This window comes from Lissotriton vulgaris, chromosome 1_2 (assembly GCF_964263255.1).
Source record: "Lissotriton vulgaris chromosome 1_2, aLisVul1.2, whole genome shotgun sequence".
Classification (NCBI taxonomy): Eukaryota; Metazoa; Chordata; class Amphibia; order Caudata; family Salamandridae; genus Lissotriton; species Lissotriton vulgaris.
Window position 1 is genome coordinate 215,326,742 of NC_141686.1, and position 22,410 is coordinate 215,349,151.

General features: G+C 44.3%; 1 protein-coding gene and 1 long non-coding RNA gene across 7 annotated transcripts in view; one reads left to right on the forward strand and one right to left on the reverse strand.

Moving 5' to 3' along the window:
• LOC147735029 (membrane-spanning 4-domains subfamily A member 4A-like) overlaps positions 1-22,410 on the reverse strand; it is a 316,483-nt gene that overhangs the window by 205,391 nt on the left and 88,682 nt on the right. The gene's annotated exons all lie outside the window — the stretch shown is intronic.
• The window catches only part of LOC147735030 (uncharacterized), a 67,518-nt gene continuing 53,573 nt past the window's right edge, over positions 8,466-22,410 (forward strand). Inside the window, exons 1-2 of the long non-coding RNA XR_015307549.1 lie at positions 8,466-8,521; positions 8,602-8,688. This is a non-coding gene — a long non-coding RNA (uncharacterized LOC147735030). The remainder of the gene's footprint in view (positions 8,522-8,601; positions 8,689-22,410) is intronic.

The following is a 22,410-nucleotide window of genomic DNA, read 5'->3' on the forward strand; positions in this document are numbered from 1 at the left end:
GACCATCAAAATGGAGGAGAACATGATTATAGTGAGCTTTGACATAGAAAGCCTCTATACTAACATTCCTCAGGATGCCACCATCAATGTACTCAAAACAACATTGGACCAAACCACCTGGGACTACCGCACACCGAAAGAATTTATCATCAAATGTGCAACCCTAGCCCTGAAAAGGAACTTTTTTGAATATGAAGGCTCCTTATACCTCCAAATAGGGGGCACATCCATGGGCAGCGTTTTCGCTCCTAGTGTAGCGGGACTTTATGTGTTCGATTTTGAACAAAAATACATCCTATCGCCGGACAACCCTTACTTTGAAAACATCAAATCCTGGCGGAGATACATCGATGATGTTCTAACCATCTGGCAGGGTCCGCAAGAAACATTAACAACATTTATAACCTGGCTCAACAACCGTGACCCACATCTGCACTTCACTCATAGTGCTGATAGAGAAAAAATGGTTTTCCTAGACATACAGATACAATAGGAAAATGATGTTCTAACCACCAAAACCCATTTTAAACCGACTGCAAAAAATAATCTTTTAAGGTTTGAAAGCTTCCATCCACGACCCCTGAGGGAAAACTTGCCCTACGGCCAATACTCACGCCTACGGAGAAACTGCAGTAAATTAACTGACTACAAAAATCAAGCAGAAGATCTAACCACCAAACTACTGCAACGAGGTTACCCATCTATGATCACACGCAAGTGTCAAAAACGGGCAAGAAATCAACCCAGACAAGTCCTATTGGAAGATACCACAAAAAATAGAGACACAATCCCACTTACATGCGTAACAACTTATAACGCAATCTCGAACCAAGTTAGCCGAAGCATCAACAAGCACTGGTCCATAGTGAATTCAGGAACTCTCAGTTGGGAAAAACCCTTGTTCTCTTACAAGAAAGCCCAGAGCCTAAAAAATAGTTTGGTTAACACCAGACCCAAAAACCTGACAATGAACAATAATCCCACCATCACACAGATATGGGGCCTGCCACCTGTGGCAGGACACTCTCAATGTGGGGACTGTAGTGTCTGTCACCTTACAGAAAACACTAAGACTCTAAATCTGGAAGCAGGAAAAATATGGGAACAGAGATCTCACACCAATTGCAATAGTAGCAATGTCATCTATCTCATCACATGTACCTGTGGGAAACCATATGTGGGAATGACTACTCGTAAGATAAAGCAGCGTATTTGTGAGCACAGAAGCACAATACGCTGCAAGAAAAACATTACCAGATTGACAGATCATTTTCTCACTGTTCACCACACCCCAAATGACATGAGGTGGACCGTGATAGAACAATTACAGCCCGGTCCAAACATACAATCCCGCCTCTTTGAAAAAGAGCAGCATTGGATTTATAGACTTGCTACCCACAAAAATGGCCTGAATGATAACATACCTTGGGGTTCTGTGCTGAAATAATCATGATCTATCCCTCCCCTCCCCCCCTTGGCCTTTTTTCCACCCACTATGAACTCAAACAGCATCTGCCAGCCTAATCTACCCAACTTTGCAGATGCCCCACTGGCTTGATCGATTTCTGAAAGCTTTGCCCATTTTTCTTAATATATGCTAACCATATTGCCCCATTGGGCATCATGGGGTCTCCGCCTGACTCTTACAAACTCATGTTCCCATACGCGCTACCACGCATGTGCGAACCGCTGAGTATCCCTATGACACCCCAGGTCTCCGCAGTCAAACACTGGGAACCCCTTCCTACATGTACTTCGTCCCATTAACATTGATGTTATTGTCCCTTTATCTCATAGACTCTTACTTCACACAAACCGCGCACGCGGGAACACGCATGCGCAGCATCTTGAGCATTCTGTCGCCCCTGGCAACTGGACACAGGCTTCCGTAACGCACTGGTGACGCGATTAACACGTGGCCATTAACCCGGAAGTATCCATACGTTTATACCAGCCCCGCACTGCACGGCATTCATAGCCGAGCAGCGAAGGTAGAAGTAGGTGACTGGCCGCCTGCCACGCCTGAAAACTGTAAGTAAATTCTTCCTTCCACCCGCAGAATCGTACCGCGAACAGATGACAGGACGTACACCTGTTCCCCAGCGGTATCCTCGCAAATTATCCTTTATCTAATCACGGGTACAACATTTCTACACTTAGAATACGTTTTACCGCGTGATGCACCTACCCCCTGCTCGTTGAAGCACTTAAGGAACATACCTCAAGTAAGCCTGCCCCTTTGCCATGATACTTTTGTGATCACCTCCGTGTTATTTGTTTGTGAATCTTATTTGTCTAATGAGGACACAATATCACGAAGGGCTACAACGTGGCCTTTGCCTTAATATAATGTGCATTTGATTATAGTCACTAGGTATTGTTTTAAATTTCGCATATCACTTCAAAAACACTACCATTCGGATTATAACGCCTCATCCCACTGTCAGATGGAAATTAAAATAGCAATACTGCATGCACAGTTGCACGCACCTATAGTCCTTGATACAAAATGATCCCAGCTTTAAAGACAAGCGATCACGTTCACTATATGATCACGCTTTTCACCGCTAGAAGCTTTTCCAATACACCACTGTGGCATGCAATATGTATGCACTGAGAGTCTGCACAACGTTACAGGCTAGTAATGATAAACAATCGCCTGATACCTTCTTTTTATTTCATTTTCTCTCTCCACAGGTTTTTATTGTTGCTCCACATTTTTGAGAGCACCTCACCTTTGGTATAATTCACCATTGGTTTAGTAAGGATTTAGGACAGGGTGAGTCTTTTAGGGGGCTCATACCTTCCATCTCCTTTTGGTCCTGATGAATACCGGGAATTTTCCCTGACGGTTGAAACATGTTGACCAACGCACTATGAACACATATTGAGATACGTAGGTCATAACTCCCCTTCAAGTATCTCATTCTTTATTATTTTAATATTGTCCAGTTGGTTTTCATTAAAACCTACCCATAAAGCTAAACCAGGACAATTTTTAACACAACATTTTTTTGCATTTACACCTCACAACCTGCTCCACTGCATTCCAGGTGTCGAAGCACACCCTGGTGACGCTAGGCCACCAGGGTGGACCCCGATGATGAAGCATGTCACCACTAGGTGGTGAGTGAGGGGTTTAATAAAAAGGAATATTTATTCCACTTTTTGGAAAACCTTCAGCCTACTCATCGGGTGTTACTCCTCTACTTGTTTTTCAATATTGACCAGGGGAATAGGAGTATCCCTCATCCATTCCATGTGGACACAATCCCTTACTCTCTCAATTGTTTTTTCGGATATCATAGCAGCGCACAGCTGCGAGAGTCTAAAAACACTTTCCAACAATATAACTGGAGGTCAGTAACGAGACGGACATGGCAGAAAATCCAGGCTTATCCTTTTCAACAGAGGAAATAGACTCAATCATGAGCAATCACAATGTATTTGCTGATGCTAACATCAGCAATACCATATCACAGACCTCGGAATGGGACAAACTCACGGAAATGAAACGCAACCGCATCAGAACAATACTGCATGGGACCATACTCAAAGGGCCTGCTGGTCACCAATGCCCCAAGAATATTCTTGGATGATCCTGAGTTCAGGAAAGATTGGGCCCTCATAGCGTGGCACTGCACGCACGACTGGATTATACTTATACTAAAAACAGCAGTACGATTGTCAGAGAAAATCCAGATAGACATCCAACTAACCGAAAGCCAAATTAAAACCACCATCACAGGATACAAAAAGAAACTAGACGATCTGAATAAAGAGATAAACGAATATAGGGACAACCTCACCCAACAGAAAGTCCTCAAATTTCAAAAGGACCTCAAAAAATTTACATTCGTCAAGGCATATCCATACTCAGATCCTGACTATAAAGCCACAGCTACACCAGTCCCAGACTCGGACGCTTCGAGCAATACCTCCCTTAGCTCCAACAGTAGCAGAGGATCCAACAATAGCACACCTAGACAGAGACAAAGAGGAGCATACCGAGGACATTACCAATGGCCACAATACAGCCACCCTCCTTTTCAGAATCCTTATCAACAACCTCAACAGTTCCCGATGTATGGATGGCAGCCACCATTTCAGCAGTACCCTTTCCCACCCAACCAATTCCGTCCTCCTTTTCCGAACAGAGGCAGGCGCGGGAGAGGCCGCAACAAACAAGGGAACAATGTCCACTGGGTAGAAGAAGACACGGTGAGCAGCAACACCAGGAACAAGACCGGGGCCAACAAGGCAGGCCCCCAGCAACATGAGGAACTAGTGACTAATTTGTCATCGCGAACATTAACTGAGACGGAAACACAAGTCCTAAACAAGGGACTTGGATTTGTACCTACAGCCACCTTGGACAAATTTAAACTACAATGCGAACTGGCAGCCTTCTTTAGAAAATTGAAGCTCAAAGCGTTCTTCGAAAAAACAAACAAGGAGAGTGCGGAAGAGACTACGAATGAAACTGGATTGAGAACCAAATCGACATTTGTACCACCCCCACACACCATCCCAGTGGAAATAAATGCTTTCGAACAGGCAGTGTTCAATGACATTGAATCTATGCCAGTCCCTACACTCTATCATAACACCAGCAGATCTGAAAAGAAAGCTATATCTGACCTCAAGAAGGATGACACAATTGTTATAAAACCAGCGGATAAGGGTGGAGGTCTGGTAGTAATGAACAAAACAGACTATAACATGGAATGCAGACGTTTGCTGGATGACAGGAAGAATTATCTGCCACTTCCAAACGACCCCACAGAGGATTTAAGAACAGAAATCATAGACCTAGTTGAAACAGCAGAAGCAGCAGGACATATCTCCAAACAGGAGGCAGATTACCTGACAAAAACTGAGGCAAAAATACCATATTTCTATGTGGTTCCAAAGATGCACAAGGACAAATTGCCCCCTCCCGGAAGACCAATAGTATCCAGTATAGGTTCACTATTAGAACTCTTATCCAGGTTCTGTGACTTTTTTCTAAAAACCATTGTACAAGGAACATCCACTTACCTTAAGGATACAAAAAATCTACTGACACTATTAGAGACCATCAAAATGGAGGAGAACATGATTATAGTGAGCTTTGACATAGAAAGCCTCTATACTAACATTCCTCAGGATGCCACCATCAATGTACTCAAAACAACATTGGACCAAACCACCTGGGACTACCGCACACCAAAAGAATTTATCATCAAATGTGCAACCCTAGCCCTGAAAAGGAACTTTTTTGAATATGAAGGCTCCTTATACCTCCAAATAGGGGGCACATCAATGGGCAGCGTTTTCGCTCCTAGTGTAGCAGGACTTTATGTGTTCGATTTTGAACAAAAATACATCCTATCGCCGGACAACCCTTACTTTGAAAACATCAAATTCTGGCGGAGATACAGCGATGATGTTCTAACCATCTGGCAGGGTCCGCAAGAAACATTAACAACATTTATAACCTGGCTCAGCAACCGTGACCCACATCTGCACTTCACTCATAGTGCTGATAGAGAAAAATGGTTTTCCTAGACATACAGATACAAAAGGAAAATGATGTTCTAACCACCAAAACCCATTTTAAACCGACTGCAAAAAATAATCTTTTAAGGTTTGAAAGCTTCCATCCACGACCCCTGAGGGAAAACTTGCCCTACGGCCAATACTTACGCCTACGGAGAAACTGCAGTAAATTAACTGACTACAAAAATCAAGCAGAAGATCTAACCACCAAACTACTGCAACGAGGTTACCCATCTATGATCACACGCAAGTGTCAAAAACGGGCAAGAAATCAACCCAGACAAGTCCTATTGGAAGATACCACAAAAAATAGAGACACAATCCCACTTACAAGCGTAACAACTTATAACGCAATCTCGAACCAAGCTAGCCGAAGCATCAACAAGCACTGGTCCATAGTGAATTCAGGAACTCTCAGTTGGGAAAAACCCTTGTTCTCTTACAAGAAAGCCCAGAGCCTAAAAAATAGTTTGGTTAACACCAGACCCAAAAACCTGACAATGAACAATAATCCCACCATCACACAGATATGGGGCCTGCCACCTGTGACAGGACACTCTCGATGTGGGGACTGTAGTGTCTATCACCTTACAGAAAACACTAAGACTCTAAATCTGGAAGCAGGAAAAATATGGGAACAGAGATCTCACACCAATTGCAATAGTAGCAATGTCATCTATCTCATCACATGTACCTGTGGGAAACCATATGTGGGAATGACTACTCGTAAGATAAAGCAGCGTATTTGTGAGCACAGAAGCACAATACGCTGCAAGAAAAACATTACCAGATTGACAGATCATTTTCTCACTGTTCACCACACCCCAAATGACATGAGGTGGACCGTGATAGAACAATTACAGCCTGGTCCAAACATACAATCCCGCCTCTTTGAAAAAGAGCAGCGTTGGATTTATAGACTTGCTACCCACAAAAATGGCCTGAATGATAACATCCCTTGGGGTTCTGTGCTGAAATAATCATGAGCTATCCCTCCCCCCCTCCCCCCTTGGCCTTTTTTCCACCCACTATGAACTCAAACAGCTTCTGCCAGCCTAATCTACCCAACTTTGCAGATGCCCCACTGGCTTGATCGAATTCTGAAAGCTAACCATATTGCCCCATTGGGCATCATGGGGTCTCCGCCTGACTCTTACAAACTCATGTTCCCATACACGCTACCACGCATGTGCGAACCGCTGAGTATCCCTATGACACCCCAGGTCTCCGCAGTCAAACACTGGGAACCCCTTCCTACATGTACTTCGTCCCATTAACATTGATGTTATTGTCCCTTTATCTCATAGACTCTTACTTCACACAAACCGCGCACGTGGGAACACGCATGCGCAGCATCTTGAGCATTCTGTCGCCCCTGGCAACTGGCCACAGGCTTCTGTAACGCACTGGTGACGCGATTAACACGTGACCATAACCCGGAAGTATCCATACGTTTATACCAGCCCCGCACTGCACGGCATTCATAGCCGAGCAGCGAAGGTAGACGTAGGTGACTGGCCGCCTGCCACACCTGAAAACTGTAAGTAAATTCTTCCTTCCACCCGCAGAATCGTACCGCGAACAGATGACAGGACGTACACCTGTTCCCCAGCGGTATCCTTGCAAATTATCCTTTATCTAATCACGGGTACAACATTTCTTCACTTAGAATACGTTTTACCGCGTGATGCACCTACCCCCTGCTCGTTGAAGCACTTAAGGAACATACCTCAAGTAAACCTGCCCCTTTGCCATGATACTTTTGTGATCACCTCCGTGTTATTTGTTTGTGAATCTTGTTTGTCTAATGAGGACACAATATCACGAAGGGCTACAACGTGGCCTTTGCCTTAATATAATGTGCATTTGATTATAGTCACTAGGTATTGTTTTAAATTTCGCATATCACTTCAAAAACAATACCATTCTGATTATAACGCCTCATCCCACTGTCAGATGGAAATTAAAATAGCAATACTGCATGCACAGTTGCACGCACCTATAGTCCTTGATACAAAATGATCCCAGCTATAAAGACAAGCGATCACGTTCACTATATGATCACGCTTTTCGCCGCTAGAAGCTTTTCCAATACACCACTGTGGCATGCAGTATGTATGCACTGAGAGTCTGCACGACGTTACAGGCTAGTAATGATAAACAATCGCCTGATACCTTCTTTTTATTTCATTTTCTCTCTCCACAGGTTTTTATTGTTGCTCCACATTTTTGAGAGCACCTCACCTTTGGTATAATTCACCATTGGTTTAGTAAGGATTTAGGATAGGGTGAGTCTTTTAGGGGGCTCATACCTTCCATCTCCTTTTGGTCCTGATGAATACCGGGAATTTTCCCTGACGGTTGAAACATGTTGACCAACGCACTATGAACACATATTGAGATACATAGGTCGTAACTCCCCTTCCAGTATCTCATTCTTTATTATTTTAAAATTGTCCAGTTGCTTTTTATTAAAACTTACCCATAAAGCTAAACCAGGACAATTTTTAACACAAAATCTTTTTGCATTTACACCTCACAACCTGCTCCACTGCATTCCAGGTGTCGAAGCACACCCTGGTGACGCTAGGCCACCAGGGTGGACCCCGATGATGAAGCATGTCACCACTAGGTGGTGAGTGAGGGGTTTAATAAAAAGGAATATTTATTCCACTTTTTGGAAAACCTTCAGCCTACTCATCGAGTGTTACTCCTCTACTTGTTTTTCAGGTTTAAATGAACTGTCAGAAATTTAAACCACAACCAGCCAAAGTTCCCTGCAGAAGACCACATTCTCAATTATAGGCACCTGAAAATAAACTAGCAAGCCTTAGGACTACATATCCCAGAATTCCCTCAATCACATGACAAAAGCTGTTTAACAAAAGTCACGTGATTGCAATACCCAGCACTCTTCAACCACAGGAATGGGCGAGACAGGTCGAACGAGTGAGGAAATCCGGGAAATTATAACCCATAGGTAAGATTCCATTTGAGATAGCATCTAAACATTAATATAGTGAAAGAATGAGAATTAAATGCAGCTTTCTCACCCTGCAGCGCACGCAGCCAGGCAGAAATCAGGTCAAGTGAGGTGAAGCCATTATTTTGAAAAAAACGGCTGAACGCTCCGCATAGAAGCCCTAAGTAAGTGCCCTCTCCAGCAAAATGAATCTTATACTCAAAACGGAAACCCATTTCCCCAGCTGTAATAAAAGGTTTTCTTTTAACAATCAACAGACCTCGCCACCTCCATAAGAGCTGTGTTACTGGCTGAATAGAAATACAATTTCCAACATTTACGAGCAAGAGAAAAACATACAAATAAGTCCCCAGGCTGTATCTGAGTTAAATTCTTGAAAGATAATTGTTTCCCCCAACCAGAGACTAAGGGGCAGATGTATCAAGAAACCATTTTGCACTTCTCAAATAGCGATTGTTAAGGAATCGCTATTTGAGAAGTGCAAAATGGTATGTATGTAGAATTTCGCTATTTTTTAGCGATTCCTTAAAATTCCTTAATTGCGATTAGCAAATTGCTAATCGCAATTAAGGAATAATTTTCCCATTCATTTCTATGGGCCAGGAGGCCCATAGGAATGATTGTGCAGTAACTCTCAAATTGCGAATTCGCAATTTGCTAATCGCAATTTGAGAATTATTTCAAGGGTGCAGGGGTGTCTCATGGACACCCTGCTGCACCCCTGAAACTTACATGTGTGTGCATATGGCACACATACATGCCCTATGGGCATGTATGTGTGTCACATGCCACCTTCAAAATAGTCATTTTGTTTTTTAAAAGGATTTCGCAAATTAACACGAACCTCAAATTGGTGTTAATTTGCGATTCCTTAACCCGAATTCGCAATTTAAAAAAGTTTCATACATGCCATTTAAGGAATAGCAAAATTGCGATTCCTTAAATGCATAAGCAAAATAAGGAATCGCAATTTTTTGCGATTCCTTATTTTGCTAATGTGTGATACATCCCAAAAGATGCTAAATGTCCGTTTGCGATTCCTTAAGGCCGAAATTCGCAGAATTTCGGCCTTAAGGAATCGCAAAAGGCTTGATACATCTAGGCCAACGTGTGGTCTTTCACTTTTACAGATCAAAATAGGCGCCCATCTGGAATTCGAAATAAAAAGCAAATCAATGTGCACAAGCTGCAATAAGGTAACTTCCTGTCCCATCAATAAGATACAGTTTAAGTTTAGTAAATTGAAGGACCCACAACTGAACTGCTTTCCCCATTATTCACATGCAGGTACCCAGTAAAAGCCCTGAAGATAAACCCGATAAATAAGAAAACGGGTTTGGAAACGCGTCGGCTGTTTCACAAACTCCTTATCCACAACGGGTCACAAACATAACGGTGCACACTCTAACGGTGTATGCACTTAATAAAGTTGTGCCCATAAAAAATATGCCCTTCTGAGACCAGTCCTTGAGCATAGAAAAATGAACCAATGTAGGACTGTTATGAATTAATTACTAGGGTACTAGTACAATTTTTGAAATTTGTCTTGTAAATATTATGTTGTAATTTGTCAAACGTGCAATTATGTTGTGTAAAAAGAGTGTATATATTTGTATGTAAAAAATCAATTTTTATATGTACGGCAATGTATAAACCACGGACAAAATGTTCAAATGTGCATAAAGTGATGTAACTTAGCATGACAAAATAATTTATCAATACCCAAGAATTAAAATTTAGGGTATAGAATCTGCTTTCAATAAAGAGCAGCAGAATGTAATCGTGACCGGGTTTCTTTGTTTATAAACATTAGTATATTGTCCGACCCGGTTTCGTCCAGGACAAAACTCCACATTTTTCTAATAGTGTTCTAAATATGGGGCAGTGTCAAAATCCAAGGGATTTTGAGTGGGAATATCCAAAGTGACACCCATGGCATAGCAATTCATTGTACTAGGTGTGCGTTTGTTTCTAATAACCTATACTGTCTGGCACCTTGGTTTGTTTGTTTCATAATAGTGTAGTGTACGGCAGTGTAGCGACTTGCACTGCGTTGCCTTACACCATATATACAAGGTCATGAATTGCCATGCCGGGTTTCTTTGCTTGGCCCTGTAGATTTGGCCCTGCACTATGCACCACTGGAGCGGCAAAAAAGTGAGGCTCCGGCAGGGCAAGGGGCTTGTAAATCTGCCCCAAAGTTTTTCTTCGGTCCATTGGGAAATGTTGCTTAGCACTATCACTTGGCTTAAGTTATTGCTCCTGAAGCTAAAGGTAATACCAAGAACTGCAGCTACTGTAATAGGAACCTGCACAACAAGCTTGCCACTTGCCGGTGGCCTCCTATTCCCGCTTGTTCCAGGCTGATCCAGTGACACTGCAGCTGCCTGGTTTTTCCCGCTGAGGTTTTCCTGACTGTGTTTTCTTCTCACCGCTCACCGCCAACAGATGCCCTGCCCACCCCAGGACCTACCTAATGCAGGCTGCAGTGGATGCATGCAGGGGGCGTGTCAGTGGGGCGCCAAAGGCAAGCCTATCAGTGCCTATCCGCACCTGTACTGCGCCCAGCGTCACAACCTCTGGCCCCCCCTCTTCCCAAAGATACACCATTGCTGAGCTCTACACATTCGTAGTAAAGTTAGGACTCCCAACTTTAGGACTCCTAAATGCCTTCTGTGAATACCAAAAGTCTTAAAATTAGGATTTTTCTCAACTTTACAACTACTAAACTGAGAAGAATTCTAATTTTAAGACTTTTGGTATTCACAGAAGGCATTTAGGAGTCCTAAAGTTAGGAGTCCTAACTTTACTACTATTAAATTGAGAAAAATCCTAATTTAAAGACTTTCGGTATTCACAGAAGGCATTTTGGAGTCCTAAAGTTAGGACTCCTAACTTCTGTGAATACCGAAATGAGTAAGTGTCTTCTGTGAATACGAAAATGGTAGTAAGTTAGTGGAGTTAGCCCAAGGTTTCCTGTTTCTGGCTCCTCCCCCTGACCACAAGTCTGATGGCGACTGTCAGTGTTTGGCGTGCTGCTCGCTATCACCGTGTGCGGCGCCTCTGAGGCTTTGGCGGCAGTGCTGAATTCGTGCCATTTTCCGTTACCTGTGGCCGAGGAGTTCCCCTATATGGGGCCTGAGCTGAGCCTGTTTCTGTGTCGGTCTCACTGGATGTGAGGTGAGAGGAGTTGCTCCGTACTTTAAAAGACAGACTCAGATGCGTGGATACACTGTATCAGGCCGCAGGATCAAGTAAATACTTTTTTCATCTCTGCTAATAATGTTTGAGAATGAGCAGATTGCTTCTGTTTCCATTGACTTTTACTGACTTCTCGAGCACTTATCTGCCAGCTGCCAGCTCTTTTTCATCGAGACGCCTCATCTTTTGTTATTAATGCATTAAAAGCTACCCTATTGCCGCATAAAATATTGCACAGAAACTTGCAATTTCGCAAATCCACAGACTGGATGAGCCTTCAGTTCTCTCTGCTTCCTTTGCCCCGCCCCTCCCGCCCACTGACGCGCCCGGAAGGCGCAGAAATAGACAGAGCCCCATCTGGGGAGCGGGCGGTCTTCTACAACAGAAAACTCACCGGGGGAATTGAGGAACTGGGTGTGCAGGGTGCAGTCGGCGCTATCATCTTTGCTGGCAGCTGGTCCCCCCTGCCGCCGCGACCGGAACTGCACGCGGCCCCTGAGCGGGGAGACCACAACCCCCACAAACCTCTGCTTCCTTTGCCCCGCCCCCTCCCACCCACTGACGCGCCTGGAAGGCGCAGAAATAGACAGAGGCCCATCTGGGGAGCGGGCGGTCTTTTACAACAGAAAACTCACCGGGGGAATTGAGGAACTGGGCGTGCAGGGCGCAGTCGGCGCTATCATCTTTGCTGGCAGCTGGTCCCCCCCCGCCGCCGCGACCGGAACTACACGCGACCGCCGAGCGGGGGGACCACAACCCCCACAAACCTCTACTTCCTTTGCCCTGCCGCCCGGAAGGCGCAGAAATAGACCGAGCCCCTTCCGAGTCGCAGGACGCGCGCGGGCGAGGCCGGTAGAAGCCAGGGACAAGGGCGGGGCCAACTGCGGCCATCAGAGGCCAGAGGAGGCCGGGACAGGGCCATTCCCTTGGTTCTGATCTAAGAGAGGAAGATATCACAATAAAGGTACTGATACTCTTTGCCTGTCCCCCGCTTTCTCATAGGTCCTTCCCAACTGTCACTATAGTGGATTTGTTGAACTGTCCTTGTTTGTGCAGATGATGCTGATATGACCTGCAAGGGGGATACCAGAAATACCTCACCCCAGAGTGACTTGTTCAGGGGAACGCTGGATCATTATATAAAGAGGGTAACTCTCCCCATTGTCAGTGAAATAGAGAGAATAGAGCGATCCCCCATCATGGAAAGTTTTCCCACTATGTGCTCTCCCTCACAGACCTCCAATGCAGCTCCAAATATATCACTACTGGAGGAACTAAACATAATGTGAAAATCCACGTATGCTCCTGTGGAATCAGACAATGTACAAGTTAGTCCCCCTATCTGCTATAGCAACGACTAATCCCGGTCTAACAGTCAACTACAACCAACCCATAGCACACAGGATATTCCCCTTTTAACACGACCGAAAGAAAAATTGCAATCTGCAGTTACCCCTCAGATCACTATTGCTAAAAGAAAGAGAGATGCGACCAAACAATTGGGGAGTCGGGCCAAACATCAAAAACTAAACCCAAATCCCCTATCGCCCAACACTCCCAGCAATGCCATTTTGAATGCCCATATCCACGCTTCTTTAATGGCCTCAATTGAAAATATGATTAAGTCTATAATATCCCCGCTGATTGATAAAATGGTAAGTTTAGGGGACAGGCTCCCGGGTGTTAAAGAAGCAATCGAGGCCAATTCATTACTTGTAAAAACTATGGCACTACCCACTCAGCCACTACGCCCAGCCTCCATAGAAACGTCTGAAACCTCCACACAAAGCAAGATCACCCGCAACTAACTAACAACCCAGCACGTGAAAACTTTTAATCCTCCTGCCACAACTGTACGGAGTTCTTACCCTAGAGTAGGGCCAAACAAAGATTTGACATTCCATAAAGGAACAGCAGTTACTCATGATAATATGTTATTTAAAACCGAGCATCTACATTTGCCTCCAGAGGACGCTCCTATTGTGTGCGTCCTCTCGGGAGTAACAGAACTTATAAAGGGGAAACATGAAAGTCATCTGCACCTAAGAAACAAGGTTGTGTTTTGGCTAACCAAAAATAGACCCCTACCACCCAACATCGATGGAACCATACTAAATGTCAGAAGGGTGGGTTGGCTAGGACCTCTTCCTAAGGATATAGCGGGCGATTTGGTACTTGTCAAATTCAGGTCTAAACACGTTCCATTTCTCCAAACCTGGCAGCCACAAAAAGGAGATGGTCCTATATCTATCTGGAGCATAAGTGACTTTTACCCTAGGTCATTATATGTCCCGTCGAAATGCCAAAAGCAGAGAGCAACCTTTTGACGGGCAGGAGTGGTTTTGTATCGAGTGGCCGTATCATCGCCACGTCTAACCAACTTGACTTATTATCTCGCTCTAAAATGATTAGCTGATTTCTTTTATCGACTTGATTTTAACATAAGTAATTTTGATGAAATGCACTGATGTATTATTATGTACTGTTGCTGCTTTTATGATTTTTATACTGAAATCGAATAAAGCTAAGATTGATTGATTGTAAATATTTTACCGTATACGAGTTTGCCATATAATTTCATACAGGTTAAAAAAATAGCTCAATCAAATGAGAGGCAGAGTCCGTGGTGTCTGAGTCATAAGGGCTTTAATCATAAATGACTCGAGTCATGGAAATCTATTCCATCAATACAAGGGTTCGGGTATGCAATGATGGCAGAAAAGATGTCAACGATTTATTAACAGTACATGACATATATAGTAAAATGACACAATAGCAGTGAATACAGTAAGCGTGACAAGTGAAATGTATATGATAAGAACACATGTGCGTAGCAAAAAGGCGTGAACAAGGGTGTGCACAGAGGCGTGTACTAGAAACGTCACAGAAAAGTGTCATAAGTGGGTGGATGCTTAGAGAATTCTTGCAGAGTCAGCTGAACCCTGTGGCCTGAATGCCAGCGCAGCTATATGACGTGTGATTGACGTGCATCTGGAGGAAGCTAAGGGTCTGACTTTTAGCACTAGTGGAGGAGACAGAAGTCTGGCATGTCAGATCGACCTGTCCCTATAACATATCTGATATCTAGTATTTGGAGGATGTTTAATCTGGAGTAAAAGGTCTCTTGGGCAGAGGCTATTCTATACTGAATGTATGCGCGTCTAGATGCAATGCGCGGAGCCAGGGGCCTACCATGGTAACGGGAGCAATGAATTTCATGAGGGAGACAGGAAGGCTTGGCCCTTTGCTCTGCAGCCGGGGGTATATTTACTTTTTTCACTAGACAGGAATGTGTTTTCGAGGAGCTGAGCTGGCTACGCTAATAACTTGAAGGCAAAATACTGTTTTTGGCAGGCAGACCAGGCCTAGCCGGGCACCGCTCGCTTGGCAGGAAGTAAGGCAGAGGTCAGGGATGCATCTCCATGCTGCAGCTTTCAGAGGCAGAGACAGACGTGGCTTGAAGACAGAATTCAGGGCCTAGCTCGGCAGAGCCAGGGAAAACGTGAAAGTGCACCACATAAAGACGGTGGCACGGCATACTTAGGAACTGAATTATCGATCCATTCATGGTGGATCTGATAGAGGACATGTTAACGTTGGACGCAAATGTATTTGCGTCTTCAGATTCGGTTGTGGAGGGAAATTACATGTACTTGAAACTTGTATATGGAGCCGTTGGGGTACACGTTAGGGGACACACTTGACCATAAAAATTTCGATTACCTCATTCCCTCCTTGTCCCCTACGGACCCTTCAGGATATGTCTATTTTCATGAGACCATCAATCTGTTCATATAACATCATCTCTTCTTCTTCATTCGGGAATGGGAACGTGAACTTGGATGGGGAACACAAGCTGTGGCGCGCAAGCCGCAAATCGCTGGCCCACATTGCAGACATAGACAACAACTGAATACTATGGCCAATATGATTCCTAGGAATGACAGTAGCTTCCATCCCCAAGCTGTGATTACACTCCAGAGCCAACCGGACCAAGTCCAGGAGCCTGGATTCTGGTGTATCAGATGGGCAATTTCGTGAAGTCTGGTAATGGCCTTATAGACTGATGGCGCGTTATTAGGAATAAACACGCAGCAACTGGATCCGATGACTCTACAAGCTCCGCCACTATCGGCCAGGATGACGTCAAGGACAAGGCGGTTCTGAAGAACAACAAGTCTCATAGCAGACTGCTCCTCTGTTAAGTTGCCCAAAGCAGAAGTAGTCTCATTCACTACCGCTTCGAGAATTCCGGTTACTTTGCGTATCAGTTTACTGTTAGAGACAGTGCCTAGATAGGGAAAGAATCCTTTATTGAAATCTGTATATTGTTCCCATGTAGTTTCAGTCTGATCAACTATTGGGAGGTCTCTCTTGTGTCAACCGATATTCAGGCGGGAATTCCTGTGATAGTCAGATGGGGCTAGGAATACTGGTGGCAATAAGAATGCAATGAAACAGGTACCATCCCAGTCTGGAGGTAAACGGACATAAGCTGTCTGACCACATATAAAATAGGAATGTCGGGAAGCTTTGAATGTAGACTTGCCTTTATCACTGAATTCGACCACAGTAGTACAGTCACTGTGACCTAGATGTACTGAACCATTCTTTCTGACACACAATACACCTTTCGCTGGTAAAACTGATATGGATGGTAAGTCTGGACAGGTTTCTGACTGAACATTTAGAATCATGAGGTTAAGTGTAAAATTGCCTAATCCATACACTTCATTTTCTAGATCTGTCCCTGTCATTTGTGGAAGACCCTCCTCGTTTGGAAAACATGCTTTGTTCATGACTGTGTTCAGATTTCCCCATATCCAATTGCCTTGGGAAACTCTAGAGTCGGTGTCTATAGAAGATATTAAACTAAACCATGCACCACAGGAACCATTATGTGTAAACGGGTAAGGAAAGAGGGGCAGAGCTCCCTTGTAGTTCTAATAGGGAGGGAGTCGGCCACATATCCAACAATTAATAGCATTGTTGATCTGGTGAGAATGATGTAACATACGGATGAATGTATTGTTGCGCAGCGCAAGTCAATAAGACAATTCGTGTGGAGGTAGAGCACTAAACATGTGCTCTACAGTGTCATTAGAAAAGGAATGTGCAAGAGGAAAATACATGTATAGCATCCAACTCAAAACAATAATCGTAAGACTCAGATAAAGCATAATAAGTAATGTGCAGACGCATCTGCTACGGAGATTTTTACAATATTTCTGTTTTTTAGTCTCCTGTCTATCTCTCTCTCTATTTGGGTCTAACTTGTACATTGTCAGAAACTGCCTAACCGCTTCACCCAGGAGGGGACTTAAACAATTAAACTGTCTGACTTACTAGACCTCAATTTCTGTCGGTACTCCTCTTGGGGAGTTTTCTCTAAAAGGGGGAGTTTAGTATCAGTCTCTGGTATGTGAGAGTTCTGGGAATCAGTTTTTGGCGGAAGTCCATGGAACCGCTTCACATGACTGGAGTGTACCCAGCCCTTCCGCCCCTCCAGCTTAACAGCAGTCCTGGTTGTTAACAAAACAATCTTCGGCTCCTTCCAGCGGGGCTCCAAAGGGCTTGACCGGTTGAAATTTCGGACAACTACTACGTCCCCCGGAACCAGTTCATGTGGCTTCACCTCGGTGTTGTCTGGGAAGGCTGACGCGACCTGTGAACGACATGATTGTAGTGCAGACATCAAAGAAGCAAGGTAATCTGTCAGCATATTACTGTCAACATCTGTGATTTTTCGCGGCAGAGGCGTCCCCCACATATTAGGAGGTCTACCGAAGACCACCTCATACGGGGATAGCCCTGTCCTAGAATGGGCTACCATTCGCATATAAAAAAGTGCAACTGGCAATGCTACTATCCAATCTACTCCTTTCTCTTTACACACTTTGGCAAGGCGAGTTTTCAGAGTCTGATTGTGTCGCTCCACGAGACCTGCTGCCTCTGGATGTCGGACACAGTGAAACTTCCACTGGTACCCCAATAGAAGCGAGACCTGCTTCATAAGCTCAGATGAAAATGGCTGACCGTTATCTGAATATACGACACAGGGCAAACCGTATCGAGGGAAAAATTCACGAACCAGCTGCTTGGCAGTGGTCGGGGCAGTGTAATCTGGGACGGGATATGCTTCTGTCCATCGGGATAGGGCACATTCAACTACGAGGACATACTTGAATCCTCGACATCTGTCCATCTGGATATAATCCATCTGGAGGACTTCAAAAGGATAGTCGGGAGGATGAAATCCACCTTGCTCTACGGGAATCCCTTTTCCTGGATTGAACTGACAACAGATCATGCAGGTACGCACTTTCTGTTTTGCTGCTGCTCGTAAATGCTTGTTGAACCAGAGATTCTGTATTGTGTCTAACATGGCCTTTTCTCCTAAATGTGCTGGACTATGTGCTGTGTTGATGATAACTTGTACCATAGAGTCGGGGAGAAACCATGTGGTCTTTCCCCTCGTCATCCATCCCTGGTCTGTCTGGACCCCTCCTTGTTCAGCCCATTTCTTTATTTCATCTGGAGTGGCATGTGTCTGTATGTCGATGACATCTTGTGTGGGGTCCCTGACTGTCATGCAATGTGTCAGTGAGGTTACGTCAGTCCTTGTCATGTCCGTCGTTTGAGTATGAGTCAGTGCTGTATGTTTCGCTATGCGATCTGCAAAGTCGTTGCCCTGAGAAATCTTGTCTGTGACTTTCGTATGTGCTTTGCACTTCATGATAGCTATAGCTGTAGGCAAATGTATTGCTTCCAATAGGGCTTGAATGAGGGGGCCATGCTGAATCTTGGCTCTGTGAGAGGTCAAGAAACCTCTTTCTTGCCAGAGGACACCGAAGTCGTGTACGACTCCGAATGCATAACGTGAATCTGTGTATATGTTTACTTTCAGGTTCTTGGCTCGTATACAGGCTTGAGTCAGAGCAATGAGCTCTGCTGCTTGAGCTGACAGGGTGTCTATGCGATGTGTTTCTATGACTTCAGTTTCAGTGGTCACTGCATATGCAGCCACTAGTTCTCCTGTGCTTGTTCTCAAACATGAACCATCCACATAAAGTGTCAGGTCTGGATCGGGTAATGCGACATCTGTCAAGTCTTGTCTGGGTTTCGTAACTGTGTCAACTACATCTATGCAGTCATGTGGAGTAGGATCTGTTGTGCTCGATGGTAAAAGTGTAGCAGGATTTAGTGTATTGCAACGTCTGATTTCTATGTGTGGCTGGAATAATGTCAATTCATAACCTGTCAGTCGTGCTATAGTCAAGTGTTGAGTCTGTGTTCTGTTTAGGAGAACCTCTACAGAATGTGGAACTTGTACTGTCAATTGATGTCCTAATACAATGGAGTCACTTTGTCTGATTGCTAGAGCTGTTGCTGCAACTGACTTTAAGCACGCAGGCAAGGCCTGGGCTACTGGATCCAATGTACTCGAAAAATAAGCACACGGTCTGTGTTTGTCTGCTTGAAGCTGAGTGAGAACCGACAACGCTGTGCCATCGCGTTCTGTGACAAAAAGTGTAAAAGGCTTGCTGTAACATGGTGTTGCTAAAACTGGTGCTTGACATAAGGCTTTCTTTAATTCGTCAAAAGCTTGTGTATGTTCCTGAGTCCAAGGGAGGACAGTCGAAGACGCTGCCTCCTGTGTTGTCAACTGTATGAGTGGTTTAGCTAGGAATGCATATTGTGGAATCCATTGTCTGCAATAAGAAGTGAGTCCAATAAAAGCTCGTACTTCTTTCTGTGTCTTGGGTTGCGGAAGATGTGCAATTAACTGAATTCGTTCAGGTGTCAGCTGCCTACCCCACTTGGACAGCAAGTGCCCAAGGTACACCACTTGCTGGGCACAGAATTGTAGCTTCGAAGGAGACACCTTGTGTCCCTTGTCCGCCAAGAAATGCAAGACTGTCAGTGATGCTTGTTCACATTCAGGTTCACTACGGGCGGTGATCAATAGATCATCGACGTATTGGAGTAGGGCAGTGTTGGCAGGCATGTGAATACTGTCAAGTTGTCGTTTTAATGCTTGGCTGTAGATGCTGGGGCTTTCTGTGAATCCTTGAGGTGCGCGTGCAAATTTGAAGCTTCGGCCATTTAAACAGAATCCGAAAAGGTATTGGCTTTCCGGATCAATGGGGACACTAAAGAAGGCGTTCTTGAGATCGATTACAGTAAAGAACGTCGCTTCGGAATCAATAGCTGTCAATAGGGACGAAATGTCTGGAACCACTGGATATTGTGGTACAATGCATTTATTTAATTCTCGTAAATCGATCACTAATCGATAAACTGGAGGTGCATTTGGATCAGTGCGTTTAAGAATTGGAATGATAGGGGAATTACAAACATTGGAGTCGGTTTCTACAACCACTCCTTGTGCAATAAGCTCGTCAATGATTTTCAGTAAAGCCACTACAGCATCTGGTGGTAACTTATATTGTCGGATTCGTGGTAGTATAACTCCTGGCTTGAGTGTGACACGATATGGAGTAATGTGCATACAACCTACGTCAGTGGGGCCTTTTGCCCATAAATGTGCAGGAACATTCTGTAACCTGGGGTCAAAGTCTCTCAATACATAATGTCCTTTAAAATCACGAAGGAACAACCTTACTCCTTCCGGAGAACAACAAATTACAGCTCCTAGAGCTTTCAGAGTCTTAATACCAAGCAAGTTTTCTGGACATGATTTCGTGAGTAATAAATCTGTAGTACGGGACAATGGACCAACTGCAAGGGGAACTGGTTTCGATACTTCATTAACAATAGGCTTTCCTGAAAATCCAAGGGAAGCATTCTGTGAGCCTGAGAGGGGTGCCCCTGGAACCTCGTCATGACTGATGGTAGTTCTGCTTGCCCCTGTGTCAATCAAAAATGTTCTATCCTTCCCTAATACCTGACTATGTACATAAGGACCTTCTTGATCTACAGGAACCTCAATAAGAGGCAAGCCAACCTCCCTCTATAGGCTGTTTCATGTGTATTGCTGATAATCGGGGTAGTCAGATTGTGCATACTGGTACATCTGCTGTGTGACATGTTGTGTTGCGCCAATGGGCTGTGGCTGTGGTACCGCTACGGTCTGTTGTGGAATCTGCATAGGCTGTATATTCTGTGGAACATGTTGTTGGACCTGGTCCTGTCTGGGAGGACGCGGTCTCTCTTTAGTTTTACCTGTAGCTATGTTGTGTTTCAAAACTGCACAATCGTTTACATAGTGACCTGGCTGTTTCCAATAGTTGCATGTCCCTTTAACAGGAGCTGCTGAATTATTGGACTGTGTCGTACCCCTTTTATGACCATCAGCTGGGACTGACTGAGCAACTAGTACTTTCATTTTCGTGTCTTTCATACGTCTCTGTTCATGATCATGTTCCTCCCTAATTCTGTTCTGGTGGTACTGTAACATTTGTAACATTTGGGAAGGCGTATTAGCTTGCCATGTGCTCTCGACTTTCAATACACGGTTCTTAACCTGGGGCAAGGAATTCTCGACTAATTTCGATACAAAAAGGTGTGGGTATGACTCGCTACTTGTTTTCAGGCCACTATTAATAATAAAACATTTCTCGAATCGGGAATAAAAATCACTAGTGTCTTCGTCGTGTTTCTGTTTGCAGGCTGAGATTGCATCCCAGTCCTCCTTTTTAGTTGCCAACAATCTTGGCAAAACCTGTACTAATAATCCTGGTAATGCTTTAGTTTTTTCCCCAAGACCTAAACCTGGGGTTCGACCAGTTTCTTCGGTTTCTAATTCAGCCCAATTAATCTTTTTGTCTCCCACCTCCCATTCTTTTTCTTTGAGTTTCTCGTAAATACCGGCAGGCAATAACACTTTCAATATTTTCATAATGTCGGGATAGGTGTAATCTCCCATAAGTAACATGTCCTTTATTTCACGGTGGAACCCTGCGGGATCTTTATCATGACTTGGCACTATTTTCTTCATTTCCAATAATTCCATTTTAGTTATGGGCGTGTATACAAACACGCGTTCAAGGGTATCATCGGGTTTCCGGATTGGATGTACTTCTCGTAAAGGATTCTGTTTGTCTAAGTGATATGGTTGCCTGACTGGGGGTGGAACGGAAACAAGATGTGGAGTCAAGAAAGTTCTATATTTGTGACGTTGTTCTAAAATCATTTCAATTAGATCGGTACCTAGACCTCTCCATCTTCTCAGGAGTAAGTCCTGCAATAGATTATATAAGGGACCTGGGTCAGATTGTTGGTTTTCATACTGTATAATGAGGTGTTGGGTCATGTATATACCAGCTAGTCGCTGTTCTTCCGGGGTAAGACTTAAAAATGTTTGCACTACTGAATCGTCTTTATATATGCTGTCATCCCCGGCCCACTGTACTGCGGACCGGGCTAGTTCCTGATCACGTAAGGTATTGAGTTCATGATAACCTACTCTTTCTTTCAGTACTTTATCAGTAATTTGGAATATATGCTCAAGGGAACATCGCTCTGGTATCGGACAAAGGTAACGTTTCTTGTTTTCCAAACGAATGGGTCTGTCGAAAGGCCTATCAAGAGGATACTGTCTAGGTAGCTTCTCTCTACCTACGTATGCTAACATGTCTCCCCTCGCCGGTTGTGAGGTTTCTACTGGATCCTCTGGTTCTTCCTCATCTGAGGTTTCTTTATCGTCTGACTCGAGTTGCCTT